General features: G+C 32.8%; 1 pseudogene; it reads left to right on the forward strand.

The window, feature by feature from the left end:
* Positions 1–23,628: 23,628 nt before the first annotated feature.
* On the forward strand, positions 23,629–24,666 carry LOC104867724 (annotated as a pseudogene).
* The last annotated feature ends 61 nt before the right edge of the window (positions 24,667–24,727 follow it).

A 24,727-nucleotide genomic window follows, 5' to 3' on the forward strand; every position in this document is an offset into this window, starting at 1 on the left:
AGGAGATAAATAAACAATAGAATATATCATTTAGAAATCCTTTTAAAAACTGAGTATTCAGAAAATGTTCAAGTATAAATGCATTTATATTTAGCTATAACATCAACTTGGTTCCAACAAGACAGAATGTAATCATTGTTTGAGGTGGTTGGAAACCATTAGGGAGATGTCATGAAAATAAAATAAAGACTGCAGTTCAAGAAGGAGTGGTTTGAAACTAATTGTGCCACATGTATGTGAGGGGACATACAAGGGAAGATTGACATTTCCCATTAGATCTGAACAAATAACAAACCTCAGATCCACAAATAAACTTCTTCTCTAATGTGAATATTCCCCATTTTTAAGTCTAAATTGCTTCTTCATATTTGTTGAATCTAATTATCAGATTACAGAGAACATATTTCCTTATTTTACTTTATTTATTCTTTTTTTTCCCATTAAGCTTATTGGCACAGCTTAGGTATAGAGTACAGTTACATTCATCATTAGGATCTTGTACCTTTACATGATTAATCTTTGCTCTTATATTTTCCCCATTCCCCTGCCCTCCCTTCACCCCCCTCCACCCCTCCCTATTTACAAATCCTTTTTTTCATGTTTTTCCATTTCTCATATTTTTTCTTTTCCCTTTTTTCCTTTCTCCTATACCTCCCACTCCCACTATTCCAAGAATAACAAACTAGAGACACCTATAACTAAGTGCATGCACAGTGAGGCCATATTCTTAAGTGAAATAAATAGGACACACATGTGTAAATACTAAATAGTTTCTCTGTTGTGAACAACTAAAAGTGTAAATAAGGATCAAAGTGTACAATTGATATTGTTAAATATTTATTCAATTTTGGTCAGCCTTAGGGTTGAATCCATGGTGACAGAAATGGTAAGCCACTGCTCTATCACTGAACCACATCCTCAGCATTATATTGCCTATTTTTACTATTAAAAAATAATATTATATTAATAAAATGATCAAAAATGCTAATAAAAAGTTAACAACTCTGATACTAGAAGTATTTATGATTTCTGTTACACAAGTTTTTAACTATCAAAACAATGGATTTGCATTTTGTATGAAAAGAAATTAAAATGATGCAACACAATTTTTCTTCTATTCAAGGCAGATAGGTTCTGTAAAGTAAATAAACAACAATGTAATATTTTATATATCTTAAAATATAATATGTCCATATATAAATATATTTATAATATAGTGTAAACATATATAAATAATATTTTTGTAAAATACATTTTAAAAAGGAAAATACTTTAACTTATGAATTGAATGAAGTTTTATAGTCAGATGATGCCTAGATACTCAGTGGGATCACACATAGCAGTGACACTCAAAGTCATGTGCAACTAATGCCTAGTTTTATTTTGCCCAATTTTGAGCTAAGGAAATTTTAGTTTTTCTTGCATATTTAAAACTATTAATGGCCTGACCTGCATCCAGTGGAACTTGAAGGACCGGGTCAGCTGTGCCGAGATCTCATCCTCTCTCCGGCCCATGTCAAGCAGACTGGTAAGGACCAGTTAGCCATGTGGGTGCCTCTACAACATCCACAATCACCCCTACACCCCTACCCTCCACTCCCTCAATCCTCCGCATAAATACAGGTGGTCATAAAGGCCATTTTTCTGAGCTCCAAAAGATAGTGCAGAAGTGAACAACTGAAATAAAGGCACATTAGACTTCCATAGTGGGTAAGTTGGAGGGATCACCACCTTCCATCAGAACTTTGAATATCTTCAGAGAAAGGCTAGAGGGAACTGCCAGTAGAACCTTGCAGAGTTCAACCTTGCAGGAAGATAGGGAGCTCAATTTGTGCCTTGCATCCAGAATTTAGCCTGAATCGAAGCGGTCTGCCATCAGCTAGCTGAGAGTAAATGATCTAGTTCTGCACATTGCAGCACACATTCTCTGTTGTTACAGCAGAGATATAGCCTGAAAGAGGCCCTTCAAATCTTTTCTTCTTTCTTTTTCTCATTCCATTATGCAAATTCTTTTTTCTATCTTCTTTTTTCCAACTTAGTCTCTTGCTCCACCATAGTTTTCTTCATCTCCCTTTCTGTCCCTGTTCCTGTCCTAACTCAGATTTCATCTTCTTTTGTTTTTTCCTCTTTCTTTATCTTCTTTTCTTCTCTTTTTTCCTTCAAGCCAGGATCACTAGTTTCAAAGGAAAGTGAGCCCTTATTACTGTTAAGTTGTTTTATTCTTGACCTTATTCTTGCACTCTGTCTTTCCCTTTTGTCTTCAGCAGTTTCCTAAAATTTGTGTGGACATTCTGTGTCCCCTGGCTTCACTTGAAACCTTTTCCAATTCTTCTACCTATCGATTCCTCTTGTCCTAACTCTGTCTAAGCCCCCATCCTAAAGGGTAAAGTTGGTATTGAAGAGTTTATTCACTATAAACATGTTTTGGGTGGCTCCTGGATTTTTATTTAATTCACATGGTTTAAAGGTGATACCTTAATGACTACCACAAATGATCAATTTTTAATCTGTTCTTGACGCTATTGTGTTTCTGATTGTAGTGATTGGCTAAAGGGTTGTGATTGATTTAGTGAGTCTTCCTTTCTGACATAATGAAAAGGAGAATGTCTGTGAGTCATTAGAGCCTCAAAAGTTAAAGTACAACTATACCAGGAAGATTTAAGTAATAACCCAGGAATGAAACCAAGGACAACCCAACAACAAAAATAAAAATGAGAAAACACTTAGGAAAGACACAAAGATAAACTTCCAGTTCACCAGTGGCAAACTCTGAGGCAAATAAGGTGGGAAAGCCTGACAATCAACCAGCAGGACACAATGAACTCATAGCACAGGCAGCAACAAAACAGATTAAATCAGGCTCTAGACAAATTCAAAACAGAAATAATTTCCCAGATAACTACAGAGATGGTGAGTACAATGAAAGACATGTTTAGAGACTCCAGACCAGAAACTGACAAAAAATAGATGAGCTCAGGACCATGAGAGAAGCCATGAAGGCCCAGCATAGGAAAGAAATAGAATCCATGAAAGAGACTCAAGGAGATATACAGGAGATTAAAAAAACTCTATTGAAAGTTCTCAGAGCAGGATAAATGAATGTGAAGATAGAATTTCAGTTATAGAAGATTGGATTGCTGGCAGTGACCATGACAAGAGAATTCTCTTAAAATCAATAAGGGATCATGAGAAATCAATCCAACAACTCCTAGATGATGCAAAAAGGAATAACTTAAGATGGGCAGTAATCTATGAAGTAGCAGAAGAAAATACAAATGACTTAAAAAAGCTCTTCACAGAATTAATGACAGAAAACTTCCCAAACAGAGGGGAGGGATTTGATATACAGATAAGTGAGGCATATAAGACTCCAACTAACCATGATTTAAAAAAAAAATCTACATATAGACATATAAAGGTCAAGATCCCAGAAACCCAACAGAAGAACAAAATACTACAAGCAGTAAGAGAAAAGAAACAAATCACATGCAAAGGAAAGTTCATTAGAATCACAGCAGACTTTTCAACGCAAGCAATCAGGTCAAGGAGAGCCTGGAGTGAGTTATTTCAAATCCTAAAAGAAAACAATGTGCAACCTAAGTTGATGTATCCTGCAAAGCTCTCTTTCAAATTCGTTGGGGAAAGAAAATACTTCCATGATAAAGAACACTTGAGAAAATTCATTATGACAAACCGGAACTACAAGCAATTCTAAACAATATCCTAGAAAAAGACAATAAATGCAACAACACCACAAGGCCCAACAGTACAAATTAATTAGGCAAGGCAAGCAACTAAAAGGAGAGGGGGAAAAGTAAAAGGAACCAATAGAAGGACAATAACGACAGTAATAGGTCAGTACATATCAGTTATAATCATCAATGCCAATGGCCTCAATTCATCAATCAAGAGAAATAGATTGGCAGAATGGATTAAGAAGTAAAATCCAGCAATATGTTCTATACAAGAAACAACCTAGTGCAAAAACAAGCCCATTGACTGAGAGTGAAAGGATGCAAATCAATTTTTCATGTGATAGGAGCCCAGAAAAAAGCATTGGTTGCTATCTTAGGTACAGACAAAGTAAATATCAAACCAAAACTGATTAAGAGAGACAAAGAAGCCCACTACATCCTTGTAAAGGGAATAATTCAAGAGGAAGAGATGACAGTCATAAATATATATGCACCAAATATTAATGCCCCCAACTATATAAAACAAATATTAAGGAAAATGAAAAAGCAAAAAAGCACTAATACAATTATAGCAGGGGACCTAAATATCCCACTATCACAAATAGATAGATCATCTAGACAAAAAAACTAAGAAATACTAGAACTGAACTAAGGTCTTGAACATATGGAATTAATAGACATCTATAGAATGTTCCACCCCACAGAATCAGAATATACATTCTTTTTGGCTGCACATTGTTGCTTCTCTAAAATAGATCATCAACTAGTTCATAGAACAGGTTTAAATAAATGCAAAGGAATCAAAGTTATCCCATGTATATTATCAGATCATAGTGCAATTAAGCTGGAGATCAAAAGCATAAGAAATTGTAAGAACTTCACAAACACATGGAAAATGAACACTCTCCTGAATAATCAAGGGGTTACAGAGGAAATAAAAGAAGGAATTAGACACTTTTTCCAAATAAATGATAATGCCAATACAACATACAGGAATCTATGGGACACAATGAAAGCAGTTCTATGTGAAAAATTCATAGCAGTGAATACCCACACTAGGAAAACAGAGGGTGTTTAAATAAACAACCTAATGATGAATCTTAGACTCCTAGAAAAAGAAGAGCAAGAAAAATCCAAAGTTCAAATGTGGTAGGAAATTATAAAGATTAGAGCAGAAATCAATGCAATGGAAACTAAGAAAATGTTACCAAAAAAAAAAAAAAAATCAATGGATTGGAGAGTTGGCTTTTTAAAGAATAAATAAAATCAATAAAGCCTTAGCAAAACTTGTCTGAAAAAGAAAAGTCTCAGATGCATGCAATTTGGAATGAAAAAGGTGAAATCACAACTGATCCAACAGAAATCAGAAGGCTCATCAATTCCTACTTTGAGAACCTGCACTCTAATAAAATGGAAAACACAGAAGAAATGGACACATTTCTAGATACTTATGAATTACCAAAGATAAAAAAAATTCTAAACACCCCAATTACAATCAATGAAATTGAAAATATAATTAAAAGTTTACCAATGAAGAAAAGCCAGGTCCTGATGGATTCAGTGCTGAATTTTAGAAGAAATTTGGAGAACTCCTGTCACTACTCTTTAAAAGTTTTCAATGAAATTGAAAGGGAAGCAATAATTCCAAATTCATTTCTGGAAGCAAGTGTTACTTTGATTCCTAAACCAGGGAAAGAACCAACTGAAAAAGAGAACTACAGGCCAATCTCCTTAATGAACATAGATGCAAAATTCCTTAATAAAATACTGGCAAAAAAAAAAAATACAGAGTGTCATGAAGATCAAACCCCTGTCCAAGTGGAATTTATTCCAGGGATGCAAGGATTGTTCAATATAGGTAAATTAATAAATGTAATACACATGTAATGTATATTAACAGAGTCAAGGACAAAAACCATAAGATCATCTCAATAGATGCAGAAAAAGCATTTGACTAAATTCAACAGCCATTCATGATAAATACCTGTGAAAAATTGGAATAGATCATGTATATCCCTACTTGACAAAGGCAATCTATGAAAAAGCAAAAGCCAACATTATATTAAATGGCCCAAAACTGAAAACCTTTACACTAAAATCGGGACCAAGGCAAGGATGTCCACTATCACCACTCCTGTTCAACATAGTTCTGTAAACTTTAGCCACAGCAATTAGATGAAAGAAAGAAATAAAAGCAGTACAAATAGGAAAGGAAGAAGTTAAACTGTCATTATTTGCTGAAGATAAGATACTCTATATTGAAGATCCAAAAATTTCCATCAAAAGACTTCTAGACTTAATTGATACTTTCAGTAGAATAGCTAGATACAAGGTCAACACTCAAAAATCAATAGCCTTCTTGTACACAAATAATAGGCTCACGGAGAGAGAAATTAGGGAAACAATTCCTTTCACAATAGCATCAAAAAAATTAAGTATGTAGAAATCAGTCTAATGAAAGAAGCAAAAGTCCTCTACAATGAAACCTACAGCACTCTGAAAAAAGAGATCGAACAGGATATTAAAAAAAAAAAAATGGAAAGATATCCCCTGCTCCGTGGTTGGAAGAATCAGTGTTGTGAAAATGGCCATACTACCAAAATGGCTATATAGATTCAATGCAGTTCTGATTGAAATACCAAAAGTATATTTCACAGAAATAGAGAAAATAATCCAACATTTATTTGGAACTAGAAGAGATCTAGAATAGCAAAAGCCATCCTAGGTAACAAAGACATGGCAAGGGGTTTGTCAATTCCCAATTTGAAATTATACTAAAATGACACTGTGATAAAAACAGCATGGTACTGGCAAAGGAAGAGACCTGAGGATCAGTGGAATGGACTGGAGGATACAGAGATAACTCCAGATGTACTCAGCTACCTCATCTTTGACAAAGGATCCAACCATCCTTAGTGGAGAAAAGATAGCCTCTTTAATAAATGGTGTTGGAAAAACTGGACCTCAACCTGCCAAAGATTAAAACTAGACCCTTATCTTTCATCATGCACTAAACTAACATCCAAGTGGATTAAAAATCTAAATACTAAAAAATAGACACTAAATCTGCTGGAAGATAAGTTAGGTCGATCTCCTGAAGATATTGGCATAGGAAAAGACTTTATGAAGGAATCCTCAGTGGCACAGGAACGAGCAGAAACAATCAACAACTAGGATCTCATATTATTGAAAAGCTTCTGCATAGCAAAAGAAACCACCAACAGAGCTAAGAGACAACCTTCAATGTGGGAAAAAATTTTACCAGCTTTTCCTCAGACAAAGGACTATTATCTAGAATGTATAAATAATTCAAAAAAATCAGGCCCCTCAAATATAAGACCAAATTCAAAAACGGGCATCTGAAGTGAATAGACTTTTCTCAGACAAAGAAGTAAAAGCAGCAAATAAAAATGTGAAAAAATGTTCCACATCACTGGTTGTTCAAGAGATGCAGATGAAAAAAACACTGAGCTTCCACCTCACCCCAGAGTGAATGGTTCCTATCAAGAAATCAACCAACAACAAATATTGGTAGAGTTGTGGGGAGAAAGGAACCCTTCTCCAATGTTGCCGGGAGTGCAGGCTGGTGCAACCACTATGGAAATCAACATGGAGATCCCTTAAAGAACTGGGATTAGACCTAGCTATCCTTCTGCTGTATATGTTTCCAAAAGAATTAAAAGAATAACAGTGATATATAGATACCCATGTTGATAGTGGCATAGTTTATAATAGCTAAAACTTGGAAACAGCCCAATTGCCCATCAGTTGAAGACTGGATCAAGAAGATGTGGTTTTGGTATAAAATGGAATACTACTCAACCATAAAGAATGAGAAATTAGAGTCATTCATAGGAAAATGGATGCATATTGAGGTCATACTCTTAAGTGAAATAAGTCACACATGTGTAAATACCCAATAGTTTCTCTGGCATGAAAAACTAAAAATGTACATAAGATCCTGATGGTATAATTGACAATGTGGAATAAGAAGCCAAGGACTAAAGGTGTAAGGAAAGTGGGAAAGGTAGAGGAAAGGAAATAGGGGAAGAAAAAAATATTAAAAAATGAAAAAAATGGAAAAAATTGTAAATAGGGTGGGGAAGTGCGGTGATGGGAAGGTAGGGATATGGGGAAAAATGAAAACCAAGACCTGTCTTGTAATGGTACAAGATCCCAATAATGAAGGTAACTATGCTGTATACCTAAAATGTACCAATAAACTCAATGAGGAAAAAATTATTAATGACCATAAATATTAATCACTGTGTGAAATCAGAAGAAAACAACTAATGTTTTCATATTTTTCATTGTTTTGCTCACTGTTTTGTAGGTCTTCATATAGTGATGCACTTGCATATGATAATTTCATTTCTGATAATAGTATGGTCATATTTTCTTCTCATATATTTGTAAAATGTTAACTTTCTCTGAATACTCTAGTTTTAAATGCTCATGGTTTTACTTACTTTTTCTTTTTTCAATCAGCAGTTAATAAAATGTCATAATGTCATATTAATTTTCATAATGTTTGAACATACTTTTGTGTCAAAGACAAACAACTGCCTATTCAATGACTTTTCTCCTCCTTACTCAAGGATGAATTCTTATCTACTTTAAGGAACAAAATATTCCAGTAATATAACATTCACTGTACCTTACAAATAGTAATACAACTCAATTTTCAACCAGAAGTTATAAAATTTAAATATATGATAGATCATCAAAAATCACTGAAAAGATTAAATGATTTTGTCATTTTACTCTCCCCCACCTTTTTTTTTTAATCTATGATATGTGTTTGGAAAATAGTAGAGTGTCCTTGAGAACATGGGCATAATTATTATTATAGTCAGGTACTAGTGGAAGATTCTAGAAGTAGCCTAAGTACTTGAAAAGAACTTTAAGGCAATATAGAATTATTCTATCCATTTTGACTGCCTGTATGTGGGCTTCTTTTCTTCATAGGGAAAGATCAACTCTTATTTTATATAAACCACTTGTTTATGGTTTTGTTTTTAATATTAATATACTTTTTTTTATAAAGCAATGCATTTAGGGGTTTAGAGAGTATTTGCACGAAACTTATACTATTTCTATATACTCCTCTCAATTCTGTTTTCCCTTTTATTAATATTCCTTAATATAGCACATTTGTTGAAAAATTCTTAACAAATGTTAAGATATTGTTAGGAACTAATATCAATACATAGAGTTTCTATGTTAGGCTGTAGAGCTGTGTGTGTTTGATAAATGGGTAATGTGGTCTATCCATCATGATACTATCATACAGCGTAGCTTCACTGCTCTAAAAATGCTCTGTCCTTAACTTACTCATCTGTGCTTCCCTCCTCCTCAATCACTTTCAGGCACTGATCGTACAGCACTGTCTCTGTAGTTTTGCCATTTCCAAACTGTCATATATATCACAATCACACACAGATTATAGCCATTCCAAACTAACTTGTTTCATTCAGCAATAGCCATATAAGGTTGCTCCCTGTCTTTTCATTTCTTCATAGCTCATTGCATTGCTGAATAATATTCCATTAAATGGCTACAACACATATTTTTATCCACTTCCCTTTAAATACATCTTCATTCCTTGAAATGTTTGCCACATATGACTACATTTGATTTTCCTTCCTCTCTTGCCCCTTTTAACATTGTTGATATTTTACCTATCTATAAATGTTAAAAAAATAAATGCATCATTGTTATTATTATAATGAACAAATTGTTTTATCAGATCAAGAAAATGAAAATTACATTTTGTTTTAAATTTACTTATTCTTTCTCTAATGATCTTTGTTTGCTTTTGAAGTAGACTCACATTTATAACCTATGCTATATTTCTACTGTCTAAAAAAACCCCTTCAAAGCTTTCCTGGAAAGAAAATTGCCTTTCAACACAATTTTATTTGATTGAGAAAAATCTTTATATTTTTTAATTTTTCCCCACTAAGTTTATTAGTACATTTAAAGCAAACAATACAGTTACATTTATCATTGGGATCTTGTACCTTTACATAATATGTCTTGGTTCTTATTTTTCCATGTACCCCTGCCCTCCCTTCACCACCTTCACCCTTCCCTCTATTTATTTCACTTTTTAAGATGTATGTTTAGATAAACATATCACAAACATTATCATTTAAAAAAAATTTTTTTTTTTGGTACAAGGGATTAAACTCGGGTCCTTGCACTTGCAAGGCAGGCCTTAAGTTTTAAGTTTATTAGTACATTTAAAGCAAACAATACAGTTACATTTATCATTGGGATCTTGTACCTTTACATAATATGTCTTGGTTCTTATTTTTCCATGTACCCCTGCCCTCCCTTCACCACCTTCACCCTTCCCTCTATTTATTTCACTTTTTAAGATGTATGTTTAGATAAACATATCACAAACATTATCATTTAAAAAAAATTTTTTTTTTTGGTACAAGGGATTAAACTCGGGTCCTTGCACTTGCAAGGCAGGCCACCAAACCGCTGAGCTAAACCCCCAGGCCAAAAGTTATCATTTTAACCTTTTTTTTTCAGACAGACTTTGGAAACTATGAACTTCATTATAATATTCAGTTATTATATAAACTGATTTTTTAAGAACTGCATAATTATTACATCATTTAAAAATACATATTAAAATGTCCCATTTAATAATGACACTTATGTAAATGTTTTCCTTCAGTAATTTAGCATATGTTCTTGTAATTATGTTACCTTTTTGTCACTTTAAGGTATGTTAGCAGATGCATTTTCAATTTGATTTTTATTGTGAATGAAACCTCTTTCATTGTATTTAGTAGCTTATTGCTGGGATACAGAAAATATATATTGATTTTTGTTTCTAGACATTATATCTGGTTCCATTGTGGAGTCCTAATATTACATCTAATTGCCTCCCAAGTAGATTGCCTTGAATTCTCTGGTTAAAAAAAATCCAAACTTCTACTCATAATGAATTTCTTCTACTAACTCGTGCATAAGCACCTCCATGAAATCTATACAAGTAGATACAACCACAGCGGAAGAAAGTGGCTGAACTTAGTTACCTGCAAGAAGTACTTTGTAGTCTACTGCAAATTCATTTGAGGTCTTTGGTCCAAACAATAGGCCCAACTCACCATCTCTTCCTTAATTCACAGGTATTTTCATTAATTCTGCCTTATTTCCATTATGATATTGGTTCATTGTTCCTATTACATTTTAAATCATTAATCATTAGTGTATAGCAGTTTGTACTAATGTACTCCAATCTCCCTGGACACATATTCACTTAGCCCTTTTATTACACTTACTATAAATTAGGTCCAAACCAATTATTCTTTGCTAGGTCTTGATATCATTGTTACAACATAGATTCCATCCTTGTTTTGGTGGAACTTGCCTAATACCTGACCCACATTTTCACTGACATTCTGTGCCTCCCAACAAATGAGTTTTATCAAAGAACAATAATTTTTATTATTTGTTAATGGAAATCATACCTCTTCAAGAGTTTTTACACTAATACACTCCACTGTAATATTTTTGCACCTGACATTGAACATTAATGATTCCAAGTATCTTTGTGTTAGATAACTCTTGCCATAACTGAGACCTTAAGATTAAAAGTGGCTAGAGCCACATTTCTTACTTCATTGCTTTATGTGTATATGGATATTAAGATATGTAAAATATATTTTATTTATCTTATTGTTTTAATAATTTCTTAGCAATTGTTATATTTGACATGCGCATATTTTTTCAAATTAATATAAACCATTACTATAGCATTTGTTTAGGCATGCTGTTTTTAATGTATGTTTTAAATACCAGTATTGGTAGATATAAGTAATTGAAATTGTTTCTCAGAAGTGACCATTACTTTAAAATTTCATAGACATATATTGTTTTTCTCCTTATATTATTTATACTCATAATCATAGAGAGTATGCTGCATTTTAAATAAATAATATAAATAAATTACTTAGTTTTAATAGTCTTAAATACCACTGATCTGAAATTGACATGTACTTTCATTTCTAAAATTAATATGATGGAGCTTAATTCTGGAAAACGTGGTTTAAATTATTATTTCAAATGTAAAAAAACATAAAAATGTAAATTGGACAATAAGTATAAAGTAACACATGTGAATGCAAGTTTGCAGACACAAAACAAGAGATTGAAAATAAACAGTGAAAAGTAGAAGAAATTAGAAGCAGTCACCTATAATACTTCAGTCAGATGTTCATCCAAATCTCTTCTCCACCTTTATGGCTAATATCAAGTGTAAATGTTCATCAGAGATATGATGAAGCTAGCTATTCTGTAATCTCTTGCTGCAATAATGTTTTTGTGCTAAGTATAAATACTGATTTATAGTCTTTATTATCCATCCTTGTGAATAAAAGTTTATAATATCTATGCAAATTGCCAATTGTTGTTCAACTAATATCTGATATAAGAGATTGATTTACTCTCATATATCCCACTGTTTCTAGTGTGTTTACAGGAGAACAGACATTGGAAATCTAAAAGCGAATTTTTTTCACTTATATATATATATATTTTTTTTTCAAATCATAGTAATTTAAATTATGCCTTAGAAACAGAACACTAATGTTTCTACTTCCTTGCCACATTGGAGCTACTGGCATCTAATTCTGGAAAGAAAATAGGAGGTAAACGTGGCTGAGTCTTCCACAGAGTTCATGTTTTAGTATTGGTGAGAATCATTCCAGGACATCCTCCTGCCACGTAAGCATCTCTTTACATGGTATGTTTATTAATTTTGTAAGTGCCAATAGTGTATGTCCTGTATTTACATTTTTTCTGGTTAAACTAAACTAATGATTCTGTCATCTGAAACGGAATCATCAATACCTTTTCATCAATATGAAAAGGTTTTGATACATATCATGCTTGGAATCAGAACCAAGACGTAGCTCTTTCATGTTTAATAGAAAAATAGGAGTAAACTCCTAGAAAGATTAAAGAGCTCATTTGAGTAAAAATTTGAAATGTGTTTTAGATATGGATACAAAGCTAAGCATTTTGCATTTTTATATACTGATAAATTATCCACTTTTCCATTGCTTTCCAAAGTTTGTCCTATAGATATTGAAAATATTTTTGTTCTGTAAGCATAGGAAGTTATTTAGGTTACCCTAGAGTACATCAGATCATTTATGCACCTAACAATTTATGATTCAATTTATTATATATTCCAGGGATAAAAGAGGGAGATCTGTCACAATAAATAAACATCTTAGTTTTGTCCATTTTTTTTGATCATGCATGTTATTTGACCTTATTTAGCTATAAGGAGGATAAGTAATTTGGTCCTTGTGATACTACATGCTAGATCTGACAGAGAGATCGTCGATGTGATGAGCAAAGAGTTGCAAGTGTACTTCCAATTCTAACAGAAAAAGCAGCTAAATTTATGAAGATTTCAGAAGGATGTGAAGGTCTGTGCCTACAAAAATGTGGCACTATTAGAAAATTGGTGCCAGCAGGACAGAAAAGTAAAAAGGCACACATACACTTAAATATAGTTTTTGTCTTCAAAAGATGTCCAACCCATCCCAGATGCCTCTAACTGGTTCTCTGAGTAAGACTGACAGGAATGATTGGCAAGGTGTTGACTCATCTTCAAAGGCTTCTTTCTAGTGTGCAGGACTTTGCCAGTGTTCAGTCTGATTAAATTACAGACATAAGGTACAGTCCATATTCATGAACTTTTAATAAGGTTTGAGTGGAGAAAATGTTACTGAAGATCAGAGACAAGATACAATACACATGTACTCTGGCTTGGAGCCTTAGAGATTTCCTGAGTCTTTGTTATTTTATTTTTGCTTCCCTCAGAACAATGGAAGGATTTAAAGAGGCTGGAGGGAGTGTTCTCCCAGCCCCAATTGTAATACCTGTATTACTTCTCAAAGAAACAGTTTGAGTTCACTTAATCATAATATTTTGAAATAGATTTTGTTAAGAAGATAGTCTTTTTTTCCTACTGCATGTAAAATTATTTGTCAAATTAAGATCTATTTAGCATTACATACTTATATTTTAAGTAACTTTATTATTCTCACCAATATCAACAACCATTTTCTTTTGTCATATGTTGTACTTTTACATTTGGATTATTGTGTTGTAAGCTAACATTTTAAATGGTGAGCACCATTAAAATAAATTAATTTTCTGACTATCAAATGATACAGCATATAGAAAATACTCATACAATTCAAAACAAAAAACATTTTTGCTTCAACAAAAACATAATCATCAATATTTTATGTACCCTAAGTGTAAATGGAATTGGTTTGATAAAATATAATTATACAATATTTAACAATATGTGACTTTGATAACTGAATGCCTAATACTTGATACTTAAATATGATATGAAACCGAAGTCTTGATAATATAAAATTTAAATCCCATTAAACACAACTTAAAATGAATCTCAGAATTCAAGTAACTTGACCTAACTATGGCATTACACTGATAAAGAGAAAGAAAACAATAAATTCATGAAATAAGTACTTAGACTACACAATATTTGCTCTAGCAGTCATTATCAGAAAGTGAGGTAAATCTTATTTTCTTAGCAGCTACAGCCATTGCTTGGTGTTGGCTTTGGACCCTGATGTATTGGCATAGAAATACAGTAATTATGCTTTGGGGATCCATGAATAAACATCAGAATGTACAATAAACAAGCTATAACTCGCTTCCTAAAAAACATTTTTGTCACTTGGCTGACTGCCCAAGTTGCAGAATAATTTCAAGAGGAATAGATAAATGTCATCTATTAAACTTCTCAGGGACAAATTCTTCACCATACAGTATCACTCATGTATTGTAGATGCAGCAATGACTATGGTAGACTAACAAAATCAAACTTTTTCTTGGATTTTATATGCAGACTTTATGCCTTGATTACAAAGGCACTGATATTCTTCTCCAAATTAAAGAAGGTAGGAAGATATGTTTCATGGCTCTGAAAATAAGATTTCAATTAGCAGTGTTTCCTACTCATAATACAGAGGCAAATGGGGAGTCTTTCTTGGAAGTTGATCATAATAAATTAAACCTTAGATGCACTAGCCATTCAAACATTAAGCCTGTGAAATATACAAGAAAGCCATGTAAACAGATAGTAAAATAGCCTCACAAAATAAGCAGGAAAAAACTAGAAGAAAAAGGCTCAGTGTTATCAGGTTGTTCCTTTAGAAATGGGTCACCAATTAAACAGATTCTAGGTCCTTCTTGGCTCCAACAATTGAATGAGACAAGCCAAAAAACAGTGTCAAATGTTTATTTGAAAACTGAAGGGTGAAAGAGTAGGGAAAAAACTAACTCTGCAGAACCAACTTGGGCTGAAGAAAAAAAAGGAAAGGAAAAGTAGAGCAAAAATAAAAATTCACCCTAATCTCTAATACACGGAGTGGGCTACATTGAAGAGACAGGATAGTGGGCTCCTCCTGGTGTCTGTCTCCTTAAATGCTGTCCACATCCCAGGGGAACCTAGGAAAAATTCTACTTGTAGAGTCCTGGGAATTATTTGGTGCTGCCCTGAGATCTTGTAACTAATAAATAGGTCCTGCTTATTTCTGTGGCCACACACTATCTTAAGAAGACTCTTAACTTTTGGGAAAAACACTTTTAAAAAGCCAACATTCTAAATGTAAATGTCTTATATGTACCATTGAAAGACATGTATTGTCAGTGCATAAAAATGTAAGAAAAATACATTATCTGAAAAAATACCTTTAAATATATAGGCAGAGAGAATTTAAAAGTAGGAATGAAAAGAAATATTCCCAACAAAAAGTAATTGTTATGGCTTAGAATTAAAATGTCCCCCAGAAATCGTATGTGTGTGGTTGCAGGTGGTGCTGGATAGTAACTAGATCAGGTCTGGTGGTGTCCTTATCAGTGGATCCATGTGCTGCTGTATTTATAGCTGGAAGTGCTGTCAGGAGGTGGGCCTGCTCAGAAGACGGGGGTCGTTGGGATAATCTTTTCACCAACTCTGAGCTCCTCTTTCTGCTTCCTGACCACCATGAGATGAGCAGCTGTCCTGCCTTCTTCTCCCCTGCCTTTCCCCCATGTAATTTGTGCCTTGGAGTCCTCCACCATGCCCCAAGCCCTCAAAAAAGCATGAGTAAAAATAAACTTCTTCTCTTTCTGGTATTTTTTTTTCTCTAGCAAAAGGACTCTGAGTAATGCTAGTTAAAAATAAATTTTGAGAGCCATAGAAAGTAAAATAAAATTGTATTTTAGAACAAGAGCTATTACTGGTGACAAGTTATTATTTCATGTTAAAGACACTAACTTATCAGAGGAGCATCAAACTGACATGATAATGTTAAATGTGGGTATATTTTAAGAGAGAATGAGATACATGAAGAAAAACAGTGGAAGCAATAAGGTAATAAACGAATCTACAACATAATGGGATATTGTAAACCATCTCCCTCAGTTCCTTTTAGAGTAAGTAACCTAAGAATTGGTAAGGATATAAAAGTCTGGAGCAACATTAAACTACTGGAGCCTCGTTGAAAAATCTTCCTACAAATAAGAAATATCTTGTTTTCTCTTTTTTTCTTCTAGTGTGCACATGAACAATTTTCAGGATAAGCTATATATTATATAATACATATTCTATCTATATTATGTAATCTATTATGCTCTATAATTATATATTATATTCCATATATTATATGCATTCAGTATTCTATATTACAGAATGTAATATATATAAAAATACAACATATATTATAAAGTAAGTCTAAATAAATGTAAGGAATTTGAAAATACAATAACCATGCTTTCTTACCACATATAAAGCTTACCTAGAAATTAGCCAGTGAAAATGTTTGAAAATATTTAAAATGATGTGTTTAAATAATCTTCAGAGGATGTCTGAGTAATTTTGGGGTGAATGGAAACCTCAAACTGGATACTGCAAAATATCCTGAATTAAATTAAGTAGTATACAACCTGTTAAAAGTTTTGGGACACAGATGATAAGATAAATTTATAGTATTTGTGGTATGTTAGAAATAGGTAAAACCTCCAAATCAACTATTAGAGAAATCAAAGAGAAAACTAAAAATGGGGAAGACATAAAAAAATTTATTTCCAGGATGCATGTACTGAATATTTAAATTTATGTTAATAAAGGAAAATAAAATAAATTTGGGTAATTACATATTCAAACAATATAAAACGTTAAGAGATATGCATCTTCTAACAAGAAAAAAGACATCTTGTTTCTATAGTAAGAATCCATCTCATATTTTTATAAATGAATATTATGGATTGTATCAATACATCCAGTGTACTATACGAAATGAGCACAAATTAATTTTATACTTGAATGTCTTTTTTTTTGTTCTTAAAATTCTAACTTGTTTCTTATTTTTTAAAATAAATTCCATGTTTTAATGTCAAAAATTAAAATATCAAAATATATGATTAAAATATTGAACTCTCATATACTTTCAAGTTAGCATCAGGTAATACACAGAATTCTGTGTGCACTTGCAGTAATTTTCCTCATTTTGTCTGTTGCTTCTGAAGACTTCAGGTTATCCTCCTTCTTAATATTTAAATATTCCTTAATACCTTTTGGGACACTTAGAAGCCACTTCTATGTTACTTAGCAATTATGTTTTTCTAAACGGCTCCATTATATCTGGGAATTATCTTCAAGATAGCTTTTCTTCAACAAAAGCTTACACTCAGGTATAAATTGGAGCAAAAGAATACCCAAACATTTTCTAGCATCATTGCTAAAGCATTTGAGTTATTCTACTTGAGTAGAAGAAACTAATGTATATCTATTTTTCACATATTTTGTCACCGAATTTGAAAACGTGTTTAGAAACTCCAAATAAGATAGTAAGTAATAACAAAGTGTCCAACATACAGAAAAATTGAGTAATTGAAGCTGAGATTAATTATAAGATCAAGTAATGAAAATATATAACCTATTAAGACAAAATTTTATCAAAAGGAAAATACTGAAATCGCGAAAAATGTTATCTGCCTTTGGTTTATTATTAAATAAATATTTTTTCAAAAATATTTTTCTAAAATGCATTAAATTGGAGTTACAATTTAAAAGTAACAAAATCACAGGATAATATGTCTGCATTAAATATAATTAGAAAATACAGTGCAATTTTGCACAATGAAAAAATTATGAAAACATAGATGTACTGGGATATATTTGATATATATTTGAAACAGCTTATTAACTTATTTATTTTCAGTAAATAGTTCTTGCTTCTTTTGGATAGTATTTTGATAACTTCCGATCATTTTCTTTGCAAAATTTATTTATGTTCAGCTCATTTTCTAATTTTTAACATAGAAAATATATTTCCCCTTATTCTTCATTACTTTTCCTGCTCTAGTATTTCTTTTGTTTCTTTTCAATTTTTCAGTTTTTTATTAGTACATTTGCATTATATGATTACATTCCTTATGAGTTGGTAAACGTACATAACACATCTCTATTTTTCTTCTATCCCCTTCCTTCTCTTCTTCCACCCTTCCTTTCATCTCTTTTTTGTTTTGTTTTGTTTTTTGAGACAGTGGGGAGGACAACCTTATTGTTATACCACCTTATTTTCTTCTGACAGGAACCATTTGAAACATATGTTCAGTACATTCAAGATTCTTTGTTTTCTTCATGACTTTTTGAAACTCAGTCTTGCATATGCACACTTTTTTTGAATTCCAATTTAACTAAAGTCTCACATTCTTATTTGTGATATCTTTGAATCAGAGAGCTATTAACTTCTGCTTAGTTGTATGCTTTGTGCTTTGAGCAGACACAAATTACCCTTAAAGAAAGTCAGTTAAACATAAAAAGCTCGTGGGATGTGTGACCACAATCATACAGTATTATTTGTACACTCTAGATTATCTTTCCAGAGTTAATGATTATCGTTGGCAGGAGGCTTTAGGAATCATACAAGGATTTCCAGTAAGTTGGGGTGAGGGATATTTCCTGAAAAGTCTGTGTTAAGATCATGCCCCCACCATCCAGATGCTTGACACCTATTTAGAACATCAATCACTGCTATTTATCCCCAAGGGAAACACAAGGGTATTGCAGTTTCTCTCCTTTTACAATTGTGGCCTTTAGTGAATTTGTCTTGGTTGTCCTCCATATTTGCTCCTTGAGGACTGGCTACTTAAGGGCAGCTTTGTCTAACTTGCTACATGGTATAATTTTCCACTGAGTCTACAGTTTTGTCCCACTTTGCACCTGCCTCAGCACATGGCTCGGCTGTATAAAACATCTTTGAAAAGTGAAGTGGGCAGGCAACCCACTTTCTGGTCCCCATTCAGTCTGTCTTAGAGAGAAGCTTTCTAAATTTTTCCTACTCTTAAAAACAAAAAAGAAGCTTTACATGATAAGTGTATTCAGCAAATATTAAAAACAAGAAAACACTGCAAAGTATGTACAGTTTAATTTTACATGTATAAAATTAATTGTCTTTGCTTCTGGAGAATTTCTCACTATTGAATCATCAGCAACATTTAGGATTTCTTTTCCTAAATACTTAAGAACATTTTTTTATCAATTCTTCAATTTCTACCTCCTCACATCAAGCATAAAGTGATAAGTGTTTGTGTAATAGTTAATCTTGGTTGTCAACTTGACAAGACTGTGGGACCCTTAGTAAACTGGTAAAGCACATTTACATGTGTCCCTGAGGGAGTTTCCAGAGAAAAATTGGCACTTGAGCCTGTGAGATGAGGGACAAAGAAATGTCCTGAATATTAGTGGCACTGTCCAGTAGGCTGAGTCCTGGATGGATCAAAAATGAAGGATGAAACACACACACACACACACACACGTGCATGATTCTTTTTGAATGCATGTGTCTTTTCTTGCTGCTATCACTCCAGATTTTGTAGCCTTTGAATGTAGACTTTGGACAGCAACTCTCCTGGGGCCTTCCAGGCTTGCAGTCTCATATCAATGATGTACTCCCTCTTATTTTGAGGCTTCCAGCTTCTTGGACTGATCAACTACTGGTTTTTCAAGATTTCCAGTGTGCAGATGGCTATTGTGGGACTACCCAGCTGCTAGTTGTGCAATCCAATCTAACAAATCCATTCAAAATTAAATCCACATTCCATTGGCTGTTTTACTCTACAGAACCTGGAATAATAGAGCTGATGAGTTTAATTTTTATTTCACTTATTTTACTTGTTTTTAACATGTTTGCCAGCCATTCTGATTTGCTCTTCACTCTTTAATTAAATTTATGCTCTTTTATTTCTTATATATTATTTACCTTTTCTTTGTCAATGTGTTAGAAATCTTTTTACAAGAACGGTGTTAACTATGACCTCACATTAGAATTTGTTGCATAATATTGTCATCTTACACTATATATAATTATATATAATTAAAATTTCAATTTAATCAATATTATAGGAAGAATCTCTTATAAGGCAAATTAATAATGATATATACATTTAAATAAACAGTTAATTCTGTAATGGGCAAATTGCTGACCACTGCAGTAAAATTTGAATGTATTTATGGACTCAAAATTTGTAGAAATAAAACAATGAAAGTACTATTGTTAATCTCATATTATTAAAAGAAAGCACTCAATGCTGGAGACCCAACTATGAGTAAGTAGAGAAAGAATACTAAATCTGGGCAATCTCCTTCTGCATTCTGCATTTGTAAAGGTTACATCATTTTTCCTCATGAAAATAATGACAGTTATAAATTGTTGAGAAATTTTTCTTGCTTATTTCTAAAAAGAAATTATTGTGATTCATGGAAAATGATGATTAATATCATTTAAACCCAATTATCTATCATTTCTATTATTTTACTTATATCAAATAATAAAAATGTATTACTTTAATTATTTTCACAATTGCAAAGTCTGAAATGAATTTCATATTAATTTGAATAATTTTCCTGTACTAGGAATTTTTTTTTTTTTTTATTGAGTTTATTGGTACATTTAGGGATACAGTACAGTTACATTTATTGTTGGGATCATGTACCTTTACATGGCAAGTCTTGATTCTCATTTTTTTCCCCTTACCTCTGCCCTCCCTTCACCCCCTCCTCCCCTCCCCATCTACAAACACTTTATTTTCATCTTTTCATTCTCTCACATTTTTTTCTTTTCCCTTTTTGTTCTTCCCCTACGTATCACACCTTCCCTACATCTTTAGCTCCTTTCCTCCCATTTCTAAATGTCAGTAATCTTATTAGAATCTTATGCATTGTTGCAGAATATTCACACCAGGGAAACTATTCGGTATTTACACATGTGGGACTTATTTATTTCACTTAGGAGTATATCTTCAATATGTATCCATTTTCCTAGGAATTTTAAGGCTTGAAAATGTTTTGAAAATAGTATGCATGATTTTATTTAATTAAAATCTTTGTTTCTGGATTTATTTGTTAAAATGTGCCTCAAAATAAGAGGGAGTGCATCATTGACATGAGACTGAAAGCATGGAAGGCCCCTGGAGAGTTGCTGTCCCAGTTCCGCAATCAAAGGCTACAATGGCAAATTTTCATTTACTTACTTGAAGTATACTAGCAGTAGTTATCAAGAAATGTTATAATACTAATTATAAAATATTAGCTTTAAATCCATTGCTAATGCATAAAAGAAAAGAGAAGTCAATCAAATGTGAATGTAGACATGATTTTATAATCCACAAAAGAACCTAAAAGCTTGTATGTACAAAAAATAAGAATAATGATTAAAATGAGTAACAAAGTTTTTTCTTGTAAATAATAATATGTATTTGAAACATTGAATATGTGCAATTACTGTCACCTTGATAAAGGTACTGACTTACACTTAGTAAAATCTCTGTAGAGTTATACCAAAACAAAAAATAATAATAGCATATATGTGGGTGGAAGATTCTTGGGTTGAGAGTGGGAAATTATATTTTTCCACAAAATGTATGTGTGAAATAAAACATACAACAGAGGAGAAAATATGGTGCTAAAAACTGTTCATAAAGGTGTCCATCCTGAAATTTAACCAACAAAAATATATCATTCTTTTATTTAAATTATAAGTTTTTTAAAATAAACTTTTATAATATTATTTGGGGCAGCTGGAAATATTTTCATGTTATGGAAATATCTCATTCATAATGTTTGCATACTTTTGTTTTATGAACAGAAAGAAGATAAATAGTTCTTTAATTGTTAAGGTAAATGCAAAATGAATTATAAATTCCTAAGAAATGTATTATTATAATGAGAAAGAATATCTTCTTGATTAATTTTACTATCTTTCAAGGATATGAAAAATTTTATAGCCATAGAGTATATATTTTAGGATTTAAGAGTATTTATTCTAAAGAGCAAATACATCATTGCAACAAGAATGCAGCTTCTAAAATACATTTCAGTCATGACAGGTAATAATATATTGGAGTATTATGAAGTTTGAGGGAAAATGTTGAAGGCTCTAGGGACTGATCAGAGCTAACAGGAAAGGTGGGATCTGAATTATAGGGAGACAAAAAGTACACTGCATAACATGTACCTTTATAAGTCCTTTCTCCTGAAGACATGTCCCAATGCATCACTTCTAATTAAGAAAGAACTCATGCAGAAATCTGCAGTCCTCTTAGCTTAGGTTGACAGAGGCAAAATTTTGGGTTCTCAGAGATATTTGAAATCGTGTAGGTAAACACAAGAAAAAAGTGCCAAAATTAGTGAGGCCCAGTATGTGCATGAAATTCCTTGCTTTTTCTTGACTCCTATAAATGGGAAGAGAAGTTTAATTCCCATCAAGTTAAGGAGATTTCATAAAAGTTTCAGATTCTTTGCTATCATATTCAGACAAAGCCTAAAACAATTTTTCACAAGTTTAAGAGTGTCAATTTGTAACCTAACTGGCCGATTGAATAAAACTGTAAGTTCTTCAGAGGAACATCTTCAAATAAGAATCTGTACAAAATACTTTCAAATACACTCTGTATAAAATAGGATTCCCTAGACATGAAATAATCATAAAACACATTAACTAGTGTCTAGAAAAAAAAATAGAGAAGAGAAAAATGCCCTAAGATGAAAGAGAGTGAATTTAACTAAGTAATCAGCAAGTAATCAGGTTCAACTGTAGTATAGGTCTATATTTTAAACAGTCATAAACCAGATGGGCATTCTCAACTGAGAAATAGAATTAAATTTAAAATAACAAAACTTAAAGAAATACTAACCATATTTTATAGAAAAAAATTCTTGCTATCAGCATTTTAAAAATGAATATTATAGACAAAATAATTAGAGAAAAATAACAACATAAAATTTTCAAATTCTCCAAAAGTTTGGAAACTAAATATTTTTAAATTTTAATTAATAATAAAATTAAATGAAAATTACTTTTAATAAAATTGCATCACAATCAAGCACATCACAATGAAGCAGTGATAGAAAAATACACACAAACACTAAATATATTAAAATATATTTTATTTATCTTTAAGAATATGAAGGGCAAAAAGAAAACAATAGAGTGACAACATAAAAATTTTGAAAGTAAAATGAAAGCAAAACAAAAACAAAAAATGCTGATACAGGTTTTACAACAAATCTACTCTTCCAAAGGAAGGCAAAACAAAGATATTTAATACCATAACAACACAAAATAAATATCTCAAAAATATGTGTGTACTTGTGGACCTGCCCTTCAAATTTTGGTAAAGAAAATACTTCCTTAACTGAATATGACACCAGAAAAAATCAGAGATTGCTTCTAATATTTTCTATTAGTTGGAATATGCCTTATTTGTCTGGTAGTTAAAATAATATCGTGTTCATCTTGTTTAACATGTCAATAGTGTCAGGATAAAATTCCTATATTATAGCCACAAACGAAATTACGTGTTAAATAATTAAATGCAGCCCAGGGTGCCTGCAGTGGCAGGAGCTAGGGCTGCAACCTCTCTCCTATCAGGCCAACACACAGCTGCTTACTTTCTTCGTGGCCCCTTCCATTTCCCAGTTCGAAACGAAGCCATTGTCATTTCTGGAAGGAAACTAGAGGAGCGATCAAGCAGGAGGTGTGGTAGAGGTGGAAGACTGGCTGGCCGCAAGCAACAAGCGGCCACAACTGAGCTTGGCTCTGATTGGCGAGAATCCTGCAAGGCACTGGTACGTCCTCAATAAAAACAGGGAAGCTGCAGATGTGGGAATCAACAGGGAGACTATTGTGAAACCAGCTTCAAAATCAGAGGGAGGGCTATTGAATTTGATTAATAAACTTAATAATGATGAAAATGTAGATGGCCTCCTTGTTCAGCTGCCTCACCCAGAGGACACTGATGAGAGAAGGATCTGCAATGCTGTTTGATGACTTTCATGTAAGTAATGTGGAGAGAATGTGTTTGGATCAGTATCCGTGTTACCAGCTACCCCGTGGGGTGTGTGGGAAGTAGTTAAGCGAACTGCCTTTTCCACCCTAGGAAAGAATGTGGTTGTGGCTGGAAGATCAAAAAATATTGAAATCCCATTGCAGTGTTACTGCACACAGATGGGGCACACAAACTTCCTAGAGGTGATGCCACTGCTATAATATCTCATCACTACACTCCTAAAGAACAAGTGAAGAAACATGATTCTTGCCAGTATTATAGTATCTGCTGTAGATATTCCAAATCTGATCTCAGCAGTTATGGTCAAGGAAGGAGCAGCAGTCATAGATATTGGAATAAATAAAAGACAAGAACCTATAACTTTTCAACCCAAGACGGTTGGAGATGTGGATTTTGAAGAAGTCAAGGAGAAAGCCAGTTGTATCACTCCAGTCCTAGGGGCACTGGTCCCATGACAGTGGCAATGCTAATGAAGAATACCATTATTGCTCCAAAAAATGTGCCGAGGCCTGAAGAGCGGGAAGTGCTGAAGTCTAAAGAGGTTGGGGTAGCCACCAATTAACTGTGTGTCTGCCACACCGTGAACATATTTCAAGCCAGCCATAAGCAATGCAGGTCAATAG

The sequence above is a fragment of the Fukomys damarensis genome, unplaced genomic scaffold, assembly GCF_012274545.1.
Source record: "Fukomys damarensis isolate Sample0158 unplaced genomic scaffold, DMR_v1.0_HiC HiC_scaffold_6, whole genome shotgun sequence".
NCBI classification, from domain to species: domain Eukaryota; kingdom Metazoa; phylum Chordata; class Mammalia; order Rodentia; family Bathyergidae; genus Fukomys; species Fukomys damarensis.